Consider the following 18,592-nt stretch of genomic DNA (forward strand, 5'->3'; position numbering starts at 1 on the left):
CAGTTCTCTCCATTCCAGGCCACTCCACTTCACTAGACTCTGTTCCCATGCAGTCCACTCCATTCCATTCCATTCCATTCCTTTCTTTCAATGTTATCTCAGTCTGTCTCATAGCCTGGAATACAGTTGCACAATCTCCGCTTCCGTTTCATTCCATTCCATGCCATTCCATTCCATTCCACTACATTCCATTCCGCTAAAATCTACTCCACTGCATTCCACTCCACTCCACTCCATTCTATTGCACTCCACTCCACTCCATTCAATTCCATTCCTTTCCACTTCACTCCACTCCACTACATGCCACTCCATTCCTCTCCATTCCATTCTGTTCCATTCCTTTCCACCCCACTCCACACCATTCCACTCCACTCCATTCCATTCCATTTCAGTCCACTCCACTCATCTCCACTCCAGTCCACTCCATTCCACTGCACTATACTCCATTTTATTCCACTCCCCTCCAGTCCACTGCACTCCAATCCTTTCCATTCCATTTCAATCCACTCTATTCCATTCCGTTCCACTACATTCCTTTCCGTTCCCTTCCATTCCACTCCATTCCACTCCTCTGCAACCCACTCCATTCTACTCCACTCCATTCTACTCCATTCCATTCCACTCCATTCCAATCCACTCCTTTTCATTCCACTCCATTACCTTCCACTCCATTCCACTCCACTTAACTCCATTCCATTCCATTCCATTCCTTTCCTCTCGACTCCACATCACTCCCCTCCTTTAATTGCCAATCCACTCCACACAATTGCACTTCCCTCCATTCGATTCCATTCCATTCTCTTCCTCTTACTCCCCTCCATTCCACTCCACTCCACTCAATTCCTCTCCATTCCACTCCATTCCATTTTATTCCATTATATTCCACTCCATTGCATTCCCTTCCACTTCATTCCATTCCTTGCCACTCCACTCCAATCCACTCCAATCTGCTTCATTCAATTCCTATCCACTTGTATCCATTCCCCTCCATTCCACTCCATTCCATTCATTTCCACTCCATTCCACTCCACTCCACTCCTCTCCATTTCACTCCATTCAATTCCATTGCAGTCCATTCCGTTCCACTTCATTCCATTCCTCTCCATTCCAGTTCATTCCAATCCAGTCCACTCCACTCCATTCCATTCCTCTCCATTCCACTCATCTCCCTTCCTTCCCACTCCACTCTACTCCACTCCATTCCGTGCCATTCCATTCCATTTGGTTCCATTCCATTCCTCTCCTCTAGACTCCACTCCACTCCTATATATTCCATGGTACTCCATTTCACTGCATTCCAATCCACACCACTGTGTTCCGTTGCATTCCCTTCCATTCCATTCGACTCCTCTCCATTCCACTCCACTCCACTCCACTCCATTCCAATCCATTGGATTCCATTTCACTCCATTCCATTCCATTCCACTCCATGCCACTCCACTCACCTCCACTCCCCTCCACTCCACTGCATTCTGTTCCATTCTATTCCATTCCAGTCCACTCTAATCCTTCCACTCCTGTCCTCTCCATTCCATTCCACTCCACGGCACTCCACTACATTCCATTGCATTCCACTCCCTTCTACTCCACTCCACTCCATTGCAGTGCACTCCTCTCTATTCCACTCCGCTCCATTCCATTCCATTCCATTGCATTCCACTCCATTCTATTTTGTTTCCCTCCATTCCACTCTACTCCACTGTACTACATTCCCTTCCATTCCACTGCTTTGAAATCAGGTCTTTCCTTCCACAGAATCTCTCTCGGTCACTAAGGCTGGAGTGTAGTCACACAATCTCAGCTCACATTTCTGTTCTACATTCCATTGCATTCCATTCCATCCCATTCCATTTCTTTCTATTTCACTCCACTCCACTGCATTCCATTCCACTGCATCCGTTCCATTCCACTCTGTTCCTCTTCACTCCACTCCATTCTACTCCTGTTCACTACATTCCATTCCATTTCACACCACTGCATTCCATTCCATTCTTTCCACACGATATCACTGTGTCAAACAGCCTAGAGAGCTTAGGCACAATCTCAGCTCATATTACATGTCAACTTTCTATTGAACTGCATTCTATTGCATTAAATTCCATTGCATCGCAATCCATTCCTTTGCTTTCCATTAAATTCAGTTCCATTCCATTCCACTCCTTTCCACTCCACTCCACTCCAGTACGTTCCTTTACATCCGATTCCATTCCACGCCATTGCACTCCTCTCCACTCCACTGCTCTGCACTCCACTCCACACCATCCCATTACTTTCTGCTCCATTCCACAGCACTACACTCCTCACCACTCCACTCCACATCATTCCATTCTTTTACATCCGATTCCATTCCATTCCATTCCTATCCATTCCACTGCACTCTACTTCAGTCCACTCGAATCCACCCAATTAAAAATTCTTTCCATTCCATTTCTTTCTTTCAAGAGTATCTCACTCTGTCACCCAGCGTGGAGTGCAGTGGCACAATCCCAGCTCACATATCATTTCATCATTCCATTACATTCCATTGCATTCCATTCCATTCCAGGGCACTCCACTCCACTCAATTCCACTCCACTCCACTCCAATACGTTCCATTCCATTCCATTCCAATCCCTTCCATTTCACTCTGTTTTATCGACAGGATCTCCCTCTGTCACGCAGGCTCCAGCGCAGTGGCCAAATCACTGAACATATTTCTTCATTCCATTCGATTCAATTCCATTTCATTCCATTGGATTCCATTCCACTCCACTCCGTTCCATTCCACTCCACTCCGTTCCTTTCCTCTCCATTCCATTCCACTCCATTCCACTCTCCTCCACGACACTCCACTTCATTTCACTCTCCTCCACTACACTCCTCTCCATTCCATTCCATTCCATTCCATTCCATTCCATTCCATTCCACTCCGTTCCTTTTTTTCCACAGGATTTCATTCCGTCACAAAGGCTGGAGTGCAGTGGAACAATAACAGCTCACATTTCCTTTCAGCAGTCCATTGCATTCCATTCCAACCCATTGCATTCCATTCTATTTCACTCCACGATACTCCACTCCACTCCGTTCCATTCCACTCCGTCCCATTCCATTCGTCTCCATTCGACTCCACTCCACTCCACTCCACTCCATTCCATTCAATTCCATTCCACTCCATTCCATTTCACTCTATTGCATTCCATTCCTTTCTATCCACAGGTTATAACGTGTCACCCAGTCTGGAGTGCAGTGGCACAATCTCAGCTCACACTACATGTCAACTTTCCATTGTATTATATTCTATTACAATGGATTCCATTGCATTCCAATACATTCCACTACTGTCCACTCAATTCTAGGCCATTCAACTCCGTTCCACTCCACTGCACTCCACTTCATTCCACTCCATCCCATTCCTTTCCACTCCATTCCACTATAATCCATTCCACCCCACACCACTCCAATTCATGCCATTACGTTCCATTTCATTGCATTCCTCCACATTCCACTCCACTAATATCCACTCTGTTCCATTCCATTCCACTGCGTTCCATTCCATTCCTTTCTTTTGAGAGTATGACACTCAGTCACCCTGTCTAGAGCACATTGGTAAAATCTCAGCTCCCATTCCATTCAATCCCATTCCATTCCACTCCACTCCAGTCCACTCCATTCTGCTCTGCTCCATTCCAGTCCATTACGCTGCACTCTATTCCCTTCCACTACACTCCAATCCACTCCACCCCACTCCACTACTATCCATTCCATTCCACTCCATTCCACGCCATTCCACTCCACTCCATTCCATTCCTTTCCTCTCCGCTCCACTCAATTCCATTCCATTCCACTACACTCCATTCCATTCCACTCCTCTCCACTCCACTCCATTCCATTCTATTAAATTCCATTCCATTCTATTCCATTCCACTCCACTCCATTCCATTCCATTCCACTCCATTCCATTTAACTCCATTCCACTCCAGTCCACTAAATTCAATTTCACTCCGTTCCACTCCTTTCCACTTCATTACATTGCACTCCATTCCACTCGATTCCATACGACTCCATCACACTCCTTTCCATTCCTTTCCACTCCACTCCACTCCAATCAACTGCGTTTCCCTCCACTCCCTTCCATTTCATTTAATTCCACTCCACTCCACTCCACTCCATTCCACTCCACTCCATTCCATTTGATTCAATTCCATTCCACTCCATTCCATTCCATTCCAGTCCGCTCGACACCATTCCCCTCTAATCCACTGTACTCCATTCCACTCCATTCGACTCCATTCCACTCCATTCAACTCCATTCCACTCCGTTACCTTCCACTCCATTCCACTCCTATTCACTCCATTCACTTCCACTCCACTCCACACCAGGATATTCCATTCAACTGCACTCCACTTCTCTCAATTCCATTCCACTCCACTCCCCTCCACTCCACTCCATTCCATTCCATTCCACTCCACTCTACTCCAATGCATTCCATTCCACTCCACTTATCGCCACTGCATTCCATTACACTCTACTCCATTCCATTCTATTCCATTCCATTCCACTCCACTACATTCCACTCCAATCCACCTCATATCATTCCATTCCATTCCACTCCGTTCCATTCCATTGTACTCCATTGAAGTACATTCAGCTCCATTCCACTCCACTCCACACCACTCTACTCCACTCTACTCCTTTCCATTCCTTTCCAATCCACTCCATTGCATTCAATTCCACTCCATTCTATGCCAGTCCATTCCATTCCACTCCATTCCACTCTACTTCTTTCCACTCCATGCCATTACAGTCCATGCATTCCATTTCATTCCACTCCACCCCGCTCCACTCCACTGCATTCGCTTCCATGCCACTCCATTCCCTTCCACTCCACTCCATTCCATTTCATTCCATTCCATTTCACTCCATTGTATTCCATTCACTTCTTACGACAGGATATCACTATGTCACCCTGGCTGGAGTGCAGTGTCACAATCTCAGCTCATATTACATGTCAACTATACATTCCATTGCATTCTATTCCATTGCATTCCATTGCATTCTTTTAATTCCGTTGCATTCAATTCTATTCCTTTCCATTCCATTCCATTCCATTCCATTCCATTCCATTCCTCTCAATTCCATTCCATTCCATTCCATTCCTCTCAATTCCATTCCGTTCCACTCCATTCCAGTCCATTCCACTAAATTCCACTACACTACACTCAATTCTAGTCTATTGCACTCCACTCCATTCCACTCTGTTCCATTCCACTAAATTTGATTCCATTCCACTCCACTCCATTCCGCTGCACCTCATTCCATTCTGCTCCATTCCCCTCCTCTCCATTCTATCACATTCCACTCCACTCCACTCCATTCCATTCCACTCCATTTCACTCCACTCCACTAAATTTCAATCCACTCCGTTCTATTCCATTCCATTCCATTCTATTCCACTCCACTCCTTTCCATTGCATTCCATTCCATTCCACTCTGGCCCACTCCATTCCACTCCACTCCTCTACGTTCCGTTACACCCAATTCCATTCCACTGCATTCCTATCCTCTCCTCTCCAGTGCACTCCTCTCCTGTCCATTCCACTCCTTTCCATTCCATTCTGCTCCAATCCACTGCAATGCACTCCACTGCACTCCACTGCATTTTATTCAATTCCCTTCAATCCCATTGCATTCTTCATTCCACTCTGCTCCAACTCACTCCATTCCACTCCACTCCAATCCGTTCCATTCCATTCTTCGGCATTCCATTCCATTCCTTTATTTCGAGAATATCTCACTCAGTCAGCCAGCCTGGATTGCAGTGGCCACATCCCACCTCCCGCTCCGTTCCATTCCACTCCGCTCCACTCCTTTCCTTTCCGTTCCGTCCACTCCACTACTTTCCATTACTTCCGATTCCATTCCACTCCATTGCACTCCTTTCCACTCTACTGCACTCCTCTCTACTCCGTTTCACTGCATCTGATTCCATTTCGCTCCCTTCCATTGAACTCAACTCCACCCCACTCCAGTCTACTTCATTCCATTCCATTCCATTCCATTCCTCTCCGTTCCACTCCAATCCACTTCAGTTCACTCCACTCCACTCCAATGCACCCCATTGCATTCCATTCCATTCCACTGCATTCCATTCCATTCCTTTCTTTCGAGAGTATCACACTCTGTCACCCATCCTGGAGCGCAGTGGTGCAATCTCAGCTTCCATTGCGTTCCATTTCATTCCATTCCATTAAATGAGACTCCTCTGCACTCCACTCCATTCCATTCCACTTCACCCATCGTCACTCCACTCCACCCCTTTCCAATCCACTCCACTCCATTGCATTCCACTGTACTCCATTCCATGCCACTCCGTTCTATTCCTCATCACTCCAATCGACTCCACTCCACTGCATTCCACTCCCCTCCATTCCATTCAATTCCATGCCATTCCGATGTATTTCACTCCACTCCACTCCACTCAATTCCTGTCCATTACCCTCCTCCCAAATACATTCCACTTCAGTGCACTCCATTCGATTACATTCCACTCCAGTCCACTCCACTCCTCTCCATTCCACTACATTCCATTCCATTTCGTTCCATTCCTCTCCCCTCCCATCCATTCGTTTCCACACCATTCCACTCCACTCCATTCCATTCCAATACACTCTAATCCACTCTACTCCACTCCTTTCCACTTCCTTCGATTCCTCTACTTTCAACTCCACTCCACTCCCTTCCACTCCAGTCCAATCCAATCCATTCTATTCCATATAATTCCACTCCCTTCCACTCTACTCCATCCACTGTATTCCAATCCACTGCTGTTAACTCCACTCTGCTCTCCTCCATTAAAATCCACTCCATTCTACTCTAGTTCTCTCCATTCCATTCCTTTCCACTTCATTCCAGTCTACTCCATTGCATTCCACGCCAATCCCTTCCACTCCTTTCAGACCTTTCCACTCCATTCCATTCCTCTCCACTCCACTCCATTCCACTCCATTCCACTCAATTCCATTCCATTCCATTCCCCTCCATTCCACTCCGCTCCATTCCATTCCATTCCATTGCATTCCACTCCATTCTATTCTGTTTCACTCCATTCCACTCTACTCCACGGTACTACATTCCCTTCCATTCCACTCCTTTGAAATCAGTTCTTTCCTTCCACAGAATCTCTCTCGGTCACTAAGGCTGGAGTGTAGTCATACAATCTCGGCTCACATTTCTGTTCTCCATTCCATTGCATTCCATTCCATCCCATTCCATTTCTTTCTATTTCACTCCACTCCACTGCATTCCATTCCACTGCATCCCATTCCATTCCACTCTGTTCCTCTTCACTCCACTCCATTCTACTCCTGTCCACTACATTCCATTCCATTTCACACCACTGCATTCCATTCCATTCTTTCGACACGATATCACTGTGTCAAACAGCCTGGAGAGCTTAGGCACAATCTCAGCTCACATTACATGTCAAATTTCTATTGAACGGCATTCTATTGCATTAAATTCCTTTGCATCCCATTCCATTCCTTTGCTTTCCATTACATTCAATTCCATTCCATTCCACTCCTTTCCACTCCACTCCACTCCAGTACGTTCCTTTACATCCGATTCCATTCCACGCCATTGCACTCCTCTCCACTCCACTGCACTGCACTCCACTCCACACCATCCCATTACTTTCTGCTCCATTCCACAGCACTACACTCCTCACCACTCCACTCCACATCATTCCATTCCTTTACCTCCGATTCCATTCCATTCCATTCCTCTCCATTCCACTGCACTCTACTTCAGTCCACTCGAATCCACCCAATTAAAAATTCTTTCCATTCCATTTCTTTCTTTCAAGAGTATCTCACTCTGTCACCCAGCGTGGAGTGCAGTGGCACAATCTCAGCTCACAAATCATTTCCTCATTCCATTACGTTCCATTGCATTCCATTCCATTCCAGGGCACTCCACTCCACTCAATTCCACTCCACTCCACTCCAATACGTTCCATTCCATTCCATTCCAATCCCTTCCATTCCACTCTGTTTTATCGACAGGATCTCCCTCTGTCACGCAGGCTCCAGCGCAGTGGCCAAATCACTGCACATATTTCTTCATTCCATTCGATTCAATTCCATTTCATTCCATTGGATTCCATTCCACTCCACTCCGTTCCATTCCACTCCACTCCGTTCCTTTCCTCTCCATTCCATTCCACTCCATTCCACTCTCCTCCACGACACTCCTCTCCATTTCACTCTCCTCCACTACACTCCTCTCCATTCCATTCCATTCCATTCCATTCCATTCCATTCCATTCCGTTCCTTTTTTTCCACAGCATTTCATTCCGTCACAAAGGCTGGAGTGCAGTGGAACAATAACAGCTCACCTTTCCTTTCAGCAGTCCATTGCATTCCATTCCAACCCATTGCATTCCATTCTATTTCACTCCACGATACTCCACTCCACTCCGTTCCATTCCACTCCGTCCCATTCCATTCGTCTCCATTCGACTCCACTCCACTCCACTCCACTCCATTCAATTCCATTCCACTCCATTCCATTTCACTCTATTGCATTCCATTCCTTTCTATCCACAGGATATAACGTGTCACCCAGTCTGGAGTGCAGTGGCACAATCTCAGCTCACACTACATGTCAACTTTCCATTGTATTATATTCTATTACAATGGATTCCATTGCATTCCATTACATTCCACTACCGTCCACTCAATTCTAGGCCATTCAACTCCGTTCCACTCCACTGCACTCCACTTCATTCCACTCCATCCCATTCCTTTCCACCCCATTCCACTATAATCCATTCCACCCCACACCTCTCGAATTCATGCCATTACGTTCCATTTCATTCCATTCCTTCACATTCCACTCCACTAATATCCACTCTGTTCCATTCCATTCCACTGCGTTCCATTCCATTCCTTTCTTTTGAGAGTATGACACTCAGTCACCCTGCCTAGAGCACACTGGTAAAATCGCAGCTCCCACTCCATTCCATCCCATTCCATTCCAATCCACTCCAGTCCACTCCATTCTGCTCTGCTCCATTCCAGTCCATTACACTGCACTCCATTCCCTTCCACTACACTCCAATCCACTCCACTCCACTCCACTACTATCCATTCCATTCCACTCCATTCCATGCCATTCCACTCCACTCCATTCCATTCCTTTCCTCTCCGCTCCACTCAATTCCATTCCATTCCACTACACTCCAATCCATTCCACTCCTCTCCACTCCACTCCATTCCATTCTATTCCATTCCATTCCATTCTATTCCATTCCACTCCACTCCATTCCACTCCATTCCATTCCATTCCATTTAACTCCATTCCACTCCAGTCCACTAAATTAAATTTCACTCCGTTCCACTCCTTTCCACTTCATTACATTGCACTCCATTCCACTCCAATCCATACGACTCCATCACACTCCTTTTCATTCCTTTCCACTCCACTCCACTCCAATCAACTGCGTTTCCCTCCACACCCTTCCATTTCATTTAATTCCACTCCACTCCACTCCACTCCATTCCACTCCACTCCATTCCATTTGATTCAATTCCATTCCACTCCATTCCATTCCATTCCAGTCCGCTCGACACCATTCCCTTCTAATCCACTGTACTCCATTCCACTCCATTCGACTCCATTCCACTCCATTCAACTCCATTCCACTCCGTTACCTTCCACTCCATTCCACTCCTATTCACTCCATTCACTTCCACTCCACTCCACACCACGATATTCCATTCAACTGCACTCCACTTCTCTCTATTCCATTCCACTCCACTCCCCTCCACTCCACTCCATTCCATTCCATTCCACTCCACTCTACTCCAATGCATTCCATTCCACTCCACTTATCGCCACTGCATTCCATTACACTCTACTCCATTCCATTCTATTCCATTCCATTCCACTCCACTACATTCCACTCCAATCCACCTCATATCATTCCATTCCATTCCACTCCGTTCCATTCCATTGTACTCCATTGAAGTACATTCAGCTCCATTCCACTCCACTCCACACCACTCTACTCCACTCTACTCCTTTCCATTCCTTTCCAATCCACTCCATTGCATTCAATTCCACTCCATTCTATGCCAGTCCATTCCATTCCACTCCATTCCACTCTACTTCTTTCCACTCCATGCCGTTACAGTCCATGCATTCCATTTCATTCCACTCCACCCCGCTCCACTCCACTGCATTCGCTTCCATGCCACTCCATTCCCTTCCACTCCACTCCATTCCATTTCATTCCATTCCATTTCACTCCATTGTATTCCATTCACTTCTTACGACAGGATATCACTATGTCACCCTGGCTGGAGTGCAGTGTCACAATCTCAGGCCATATTACATGTCAACTATACATTCCATTGCATTCTATTCCATTGCATTCCATTGCAGTCTTTTAATTCCATTGTATTCAATTCTATTCCATTCCATTCCATTCCATTCCATTCCATTCCTCTGAATTCCATTCCATTCCATTCCATTCCTCTCAATTCCATTCCATTCCACTCCATTCTAGTCCATTCCACTAAATTCTACTACACTACACTCAATTCTAGTCTATTGCACTCCATTCCATTCCACCCTGTTCCATTCCACTCCATTTGATTCCATTCCACTCCACTCCATTCCGCTGCACTCCATTCCATTCTGCTCCATTCCTCTCCTCTCCATTCTATCACATTCCACCCCACTCCACTCCATTCCATTCCACTCCATTTCACTCCACTCCACTACATTTCAATCCACTCCGTTCCATTCCATTCCATTCCATTCTATTCCACTCCACTCCTTTCCATTGAATTCCATTCCATTCCACTCTGGCCCACTCCATTCCACTCCACTCCTCTACGTTCCATTACATCCAATTCCATTCCACTGCATTCCTATCCTCTCCTCTCCAGTGCACTCCACTCCTGTCCATTCCACTCCTTTCATTCCATTCTGCTCCATTCCACTGCAATGCACTCCACTGCACTCCACTGCATTTCATTCAATTCCCTTCCATCCCATTGCATTCTTCATTCCACTCTGCTCCAACTCACTCCATTCCACTCCACTCCAATCCGTTCCATTCCATTCTTCGGCATTCCATTCCATTCCTTTATTTCGAGAATATCTCACTCAGTCAGCCAGCCTGGATTGCAGTGGCCAAATCCCACCTCCTGCTCCGTTCCATTCCACTCCGCTCCACTCATTTCCTTTCCGTTCCATCCACTCCACTACTTTCCATTACTTCCGATTCCATTCCACTCCATTGCACTCCTTTCCACTCTACTGCACTCCTCTCTACTCCATTTCACTGCATCTGATTCCATTTTGCTACCTTCCATTGCACTCAACTCCACCCCACTCCAGTCCACTTCATTCCATTCCATTCCGTTCCATTCCTCTCCATTCCACTCCAATCCACTTCACTTCACTCCACTCCACTCCAATGCACCCCATTGCATTCCATTCCATTCCACTGCCTTCCATTCCATTCCTTTCTTTCGAGAGTATCACTCTGTGTCACCCATCCTGGAGCGCAGTGGTACAATCTCAGCTTCCATTGCGTTCCATTCCATTCCATTCCATGAGACTCCTCTGCACTCCACTCCATTCCATTCCACTTCACCCATCGTCACTCCACTCCACCCCTTTCCAATCCACTCCACTCCATTGCATTCCACTGTGCTCCATTCCATGCCACTCCGTTCTATTACTCACCACTCCAATCGACTCCACTCCACTGCATTCCACTCCCCTCCATTCCATTCAATTCCATGCCATTCCGATGTATTTCACTCCACTCCACTCCACTCAATTCCTGTCCATTACCCTCCTCTCAAATACATTCCACTCCAGTACACTCCATTCGATTACATTCCACTCCAGTCCACTCCACTCCTCTCCATTCCACTACATTCCATTCCATTTCGTTCCATTCCACTCCCCTCCCTTCCATTCGTTTCCACACCATTCCACTCCACTCCATTCCATTCCAGTCCACTCTAATCCACTCTACTCCACTCCTTTCAACTTCTTTCGATTCCTCTACTTTCAACTCCACTCCACTCCCTTCCACTCCAATCCAATCCATTCCATTCCATATAATTACACTCCCTTCCACTCTACTCCATCCACCGTATTCCAATCCACTGCTGTTAACTCCACTCTGCTCCCCTCCATTCCAATCCACTCCATTCTACCCTACTTCTCTCCATTCCATTCCTTTCCACTTCATTCCAATCTACTCCATTACATTCCACTCCACTCCATTCCATTCCTTTCAGACCTTTCCACTCCATTCCATTCCTCTCCACTCCACTCCATTCCACTCCATTCCACTCAATTCCATTCCATTCCATTCCCCTCCATTCCACTCAACTCCATTCCATGCCATTCCTTTCCAAACTATTCCACGTCACTCCATTCCATTCCATTCCAATCCATTCTACTCCACTCCACTCCGTTTCCAACCCACTCCATTCCATTCCATTCCTTTCCATTCCATTCCATTCTACTCCATTCCTCTTCCCTCCACTCCACTCCACTCCATTCTGTTCCACTCCATTCCACTGCACTCCAATCTTTCCCACTCCAATCCATTCCATTCTATTCCATTCCATTCCGTTCCACTCCATTCCATTCTACTCCTTTCCACTCCACTCCATTCTTTGCATTCCATTCCCTTCCACTGCTTTCCATTCCATTACTTTCAATTCTATTCTATTCTCCTCCGTTCCACTCAACTCTACTCCACTGCACTACATTCCATTACATCCAAATCCATTCCACTCCATTCCACTCCTCCACTTTGCTGCAATGCTCTCCTCTCAATTCCACTCCTTCTCATTCCATTCCGCTCCATTCCACTGCTATCCTCTCCACCTCAATCAACTCCGGTTCATTCAATTCCATTCCATCCCATTCAATTTCTCTCCATTCCATTCCACTCCACTCCACTTCACTCCAATCCACTCCATTCCATTCCATTCTACTCCATTCTATTCCATTCCATTCCATTCCATTCCATTCCGTTCTGTTGTACTCCATTGCATTCTTTTCCTTTCTTTCAAGAGTATCTCACTCTGTCACTCAGCATGGAGTGCAGTGGCACAGTCTCAGCTCCCGTTCTGTTCTGTTCCATTTCTTTCCTTTCCACTCCATTCAGCTCTGCTAGGCTCTGCTCCGTTCCATTTCCTTCCATTCTACTCCAGTCCACTCCACTACATTGCGTTACATCCAATTGCATTCCACTGCTTTACACTCCTCTACACTTAACTGCATTCCACTCCACTCCATTTCACGCCATCCCCTTGCATTCATCTCCATTGGACTGTATTCCGCTCCACCTCACTCCGCTCCATTTCAATCCATTCCATTCCATCTCATTCCAGTTCTCTCCATTCCAGGCCACTCCACTTCACTGCACTTTGTTCCCATGCAGTCCACTCCATTCCATTCCATTCCATTCCTTTCTTTCAATGTTATCTCACTCTGTCACATAGCCTGGGGCACAGTCGCACAATCTCCGCTTCCGTTCCATTCCATTCCATGCCATTCCATTCCATTCCATTACACTCCATTCCGCTACAATCTACTCCACTGCATTCCACTCCACTCCACTCCATTCTATTGCACTCCACTCCACTCCATTCAATTCCATTCAATTCCATTCCTTTTCACTTCACTCCACTCCACTACATGCCACTCCATTCCTCTCCATTCCATTCTGTTCCATTCCTTTCCAACCCACTCCACACCATTCCACTCCACTCCATTCCATTCCATTTCAGTCCACTCCACTCATCTCCACTCCAGTCCACTCCATTCCACTGCACTGTACTCCATTTTATTCCACTCCCCTCCAGTCCACTGCACTCCAATCCTTTCCATTCTATTTCAATCCACTAAAATCCATTCCTTTCCACTACATTCCTTTCCGTTCCCTTCCATTCCACTCCATTCCACTCCTCTGCAACCCACTCCATTCTACTCCACTCCATTCCACTCCATTCCATTCCACTCCATTCCAATCCACTCCTTTTCATTCCACTCCGTTACCTTCCACTCCATTTCACTCCACTTAACTCCTTTCCATTCCATTCATTCCTTTCCTCTCGACTCCACATCACTCCACTCCTTTCATCTCCACTCCTCTCCACACAATTGCACTTCCCTCCTTTCGATTCCATTCCATTCTCTTCCTCTTACTCCCCTCCATTCCACTCCACTCCATTCCTCTCCATTCCACGCCATTCCATTTTATTCCATTACATTCCACTCCATTGCATTCCCTTCCACTTCATTCCATTCCATGCCACTCCACTCCACTCCAGTCCAATCTGCTTCATTCAATTCCTATCCCCTTGTCTCCATTCTCTTCCATTCCACTCCATTCCATTCATTTCCACTGCATTCCACTCCACTCCACTCCTCTCCATTTCACTCCATTCAATTCCATTGCAGTCCATTCCGTTCCACTTCATTCCATTCCTCTCCATTCCAGTTCATTCCAATCCAATCCACTCCACTCCATTCCATTCCTCTCCATTCCACTCATCTCCCTTCCTTCCCACTCCACTCTACTCCACTCCATTCCGTGCCATTCCATTCCATTTGGTTCCATTCCATTCCACTCCACTAGACTCCACTCCACTCCTTTAGATTCCCTAGTACTCCTTTTCACTGTATTCCAATCCACACCTCTGCGTTCCGTTGCATTCCCTTCCATTCCATTCGAATCCTCTCCATTCCACTCCACTCCACTCCCCTCCATTCCAATCCATTGGATTCCATTTCACTCCATTCCATTCCATTCCACTCCATGCCACTCCACTCACCTCCACTCCCCTCCTCTCCACTGCATTCTGTTCCATTCTATTCCATTCCAGTCCACTCTACTCCTTCCACTCCTGTCCACTCCATTCCATTCCACTCCACTGCACTCCACTACATTCCATTGCATTCCACTCCCTTCCACTCCACTCCACTCCATTGCAGTGCACTCCTCTCTATTCCACTCCACTCCATTCCATTCCATTCCATTGCATTCCACTCCATTCTCTTCTGTTTCACTCCATTCCACTCTACTCCACGGTACTACATTCCCTTCCATTCCACTCCTTTGAAATCAGTTCTTTCCTTCCACAGAATCTCTCTCGGTCACTAAGGCTGGAGTGTAGTCACACAATCCCAGCTCACATTTCTGTTCTCCATTCCATTGCATTCCATTCCATCCCATTCCATTTCTTTCTATTTCACTCCACTCCACTGCATTCCATTCCACTGCATCCCATTCCATTCCACTCTGTTCCTCTTCACTCCACTCCATTCTACTCCTGACCACTACATTCCATTCCATTTCACAACACTGCATTCCATTCCATTCTTTCCACACGATATCACTGTGTCAAACAGCCTGGAGACCTTAGGCACAATCTCAGCCCACATTACATGTCATCTTTCTATTGAACTGCATTCTATTGCATTAAATTCCTTTGCATCCCATTCCATTCCTTTGCTTTCCATTACATTCAATTCCATTCCATTCCACTCCTTTCCACTCCACTCCACTCCAGTACGTTCCTTTACATCCGATTCCATTCCATGCCATTGCACTCCTCTCCACTCCACTGCACTGCACTCCACTGCACACCATCCCATTACTTTCTGCTCCAATCCACAGCACTACACTCCTCACCACTCCACTCCACATCATTCCATTCCTTTACATCCGATTCCATTCCATTCCATTCCTCTCCATTCCACTGCACTCTACTTCAGTCCACTCGAATCCACCCAATTAAAAATTCTTTCCATTCCATTTCTTTCTTTCAAGAGTATCTCACTCTGTCACCCAGCGTGGAGTGCAGTGGCACAATCTCAGCTCACGTATCATTTCATCATTCCATTACATTCCATTGCATTCCATTCCATTCCAGTGCACTCCACTCCACTCAATTCCACTCCACTCCACTCCAATACGTTCCATTCCATTCCATTCCAATCCCTTCCATTCCACTCTGTTTTATCGACAGGATCTCCCTCTGTCACGCAGGCTCCAGCGCAGAGGCCAAATCACTGCACATATTTCTTCATTCCATTCGATTCAATTCCATTTCATTCCATTGGATTCCATTCCACTCCACTCCGTTCCATTCCACTCCACTCCGTTCCTTTCCTCTCCATTCCATTCCACTCCATTCCACTCTCCTCCACGACACTCCACTCCATTTCACTCTCCTCCACTACACTCCTCTCCATTCCATTCCATTCCATTCCATTCCATTCCATTCCATTCCATTCCATTCCATTCCGTTCCTTTTTTTCCACAGGATTTCATTCCGTCACAAAGGCTGGAGTGCAGTGGAACAATAACAGCTCACATTTCCTTTCAGCAGTCCATTGCATTCCATTCCAACCCATTGCATTCCATTCTATTTCACTCCACGATACTCCACTCCACTCCGTTCCATTCCACTCCGTCCCATTCCATTCGTCTCCATTCGACTCCACTCCACTCCACTCCACTCCATTCCATTCAATTCCATTCCACTCCATTCCATTTCACTCTATTGCATTCCATTCCTTTCTATCCACAGGTTATAACGTGTCACCCAGTCTGGAGTGCAGTGGCACAATCTCAGCTCACACGAAATATCAACTTTCCATTGTATTATATTCTATTACAATGGATTCCATTGCATTCCATTACATTCCACTACTGTCCACTCAATTCAGGGCCATTCAACTCCGTTCCACTCCACTGCACTCCACTTCATTCCACTCCATCCCATTCCTTTCCACCCCATTCCACTATAATCCATTCCACCCCACACCACTCCAATTCATGCCATTACGTTCCATTTCATTCCATTCCTCCACATTCCACTCCACTAATATCCACTCTGTTCCATTCTATTCCACTGCGTTCCATTCCATTCCTTTCTTTTGAGAGTATGACACTCAGTCACCCAGCCTACAGCACATTGGTAAAATCTCAGCTCCCATTCCATTCCATCCCATTCCATTCCACTCCACTCCAGTCCACTCCATTCTGCTCTGCTCCATTCCAGTCCATTACACTGCACTCCATTCCCTTCCACTACACTGCAATCCACTCCACTCCACTCCACTACTATCCATTCCATTCCACTCCATTCCACGCCATTCCACTCCACTCCATTCCATTCCTTTCCTCTCCGCTCCACTCAATTCCATTCCATTCCACTACACTCCAATCCATTCCACTCCTCTCCACTCCACTCCATTCCATTCTATTCCATTCCATTCCATTCTATTCCATTGCACTCCACTCCATTCCATTCCATTCCACTCCATTCCATTTAACTCCATTCCACTCCAGTCCACTAAATTCAATTTCACTCCGTTCCACTCCTTTCCACTTCATTACATTGCACTCCATTCCACTCCAATCCATACGACTCCATCACACTCCTTTCCATTCCTTTCCACTCCACTCCACTCCAATCAACTGCGTTTCCCTCCACTCCCTTCCATTTCATTTAATTCCACTCCACTCCACTCCACTCCATTCCACTCCACTCCATTCCATTTGATTCAATTCCATTCCACTCCATTCCATTCCATTCCAGTCCGCTCGACACCATTCCCCACTAATCCACTGTACTCCATTCCACTCCATTCGACTCCATTCCACTCCATTCAACTCCATTCCACTCCGTTACCTTCCACTCCATTCCACTCCTATTCACTCCATTCACTTCCACTCCACTCCACACCACGATATTCCATTCAACTGCACTCCACTTCTCTCAATTCCATTCCACTCCACTCCCCTCCACTCCACTCCATTCCATTCCATTCCACTCCACTCTACGCCAAGGCATTCCATTCCACTCCACTTATCGCCACTGCATTCCATTACACTCTACTCCATTCCATTCTATTCCATTCCATTCCACTCCACTACATTCCACTCCAGTCCACCTCATATCATTCCATTCCATTCCACTCCGTTCCATTCCATTGTACTCCATTGAAGTACATTCAGCTCCATTCCACTCCACTCCACACCACTCTACTCCACTCTACTCCTTTCCATTCCTTTCCAATCCACTCCATTGCATTCAATTCCACTCCATTCTATGCCAGTCCATTCCATTCCACTCCATTCCACTCTACTTCTTTCCTCTCCATGCCATTACAGTCCATGCATTCCATTTCATTCCACTCCACCCCGCTCCACTCCACTGCATTCGCTTCCATGCCACTCCATTCCCTTCCACTCCACTCCATTCCATTTCATTCCATTCCATTTCACTCCATTGTATTCCATTCACTTCTTGCGACAGGATATCACTATGTCACCCTGGCTGGAGTGCAGTGTCACAATCTCAGCTCATATTACATGTCAACTATACATTCCATTGCATTCTATTCCATTGCATTCCATTGCATTCTTTTAATTCCGTTGCATTCAATTCTATTCCTTTCCAGTCCATTCCATTCCATTCCATTCCATTCCATTCCATTCCTCTCAATTCCATTCCATTCCATTCCATTCCTCTCAATTCAATTCTATTCCACTC

The sequence above is a fragment of the Pongo pygmaeus genome, chromosome Y (genome assembly GCF_028885625.2).
Source record: "Pongo pygmaeus isolate AG05252 chromosome Y, NHGRI_mPonPyg2-v2.0_pri, whole genome shotgun sequence".
In the NCBI taxonomy this organism is placed as follows: Eukaryota; Metazoa; Chordata; class Mammalia; order Primates; family Hominidae; genus Pongo; species Pongo pygmaeus.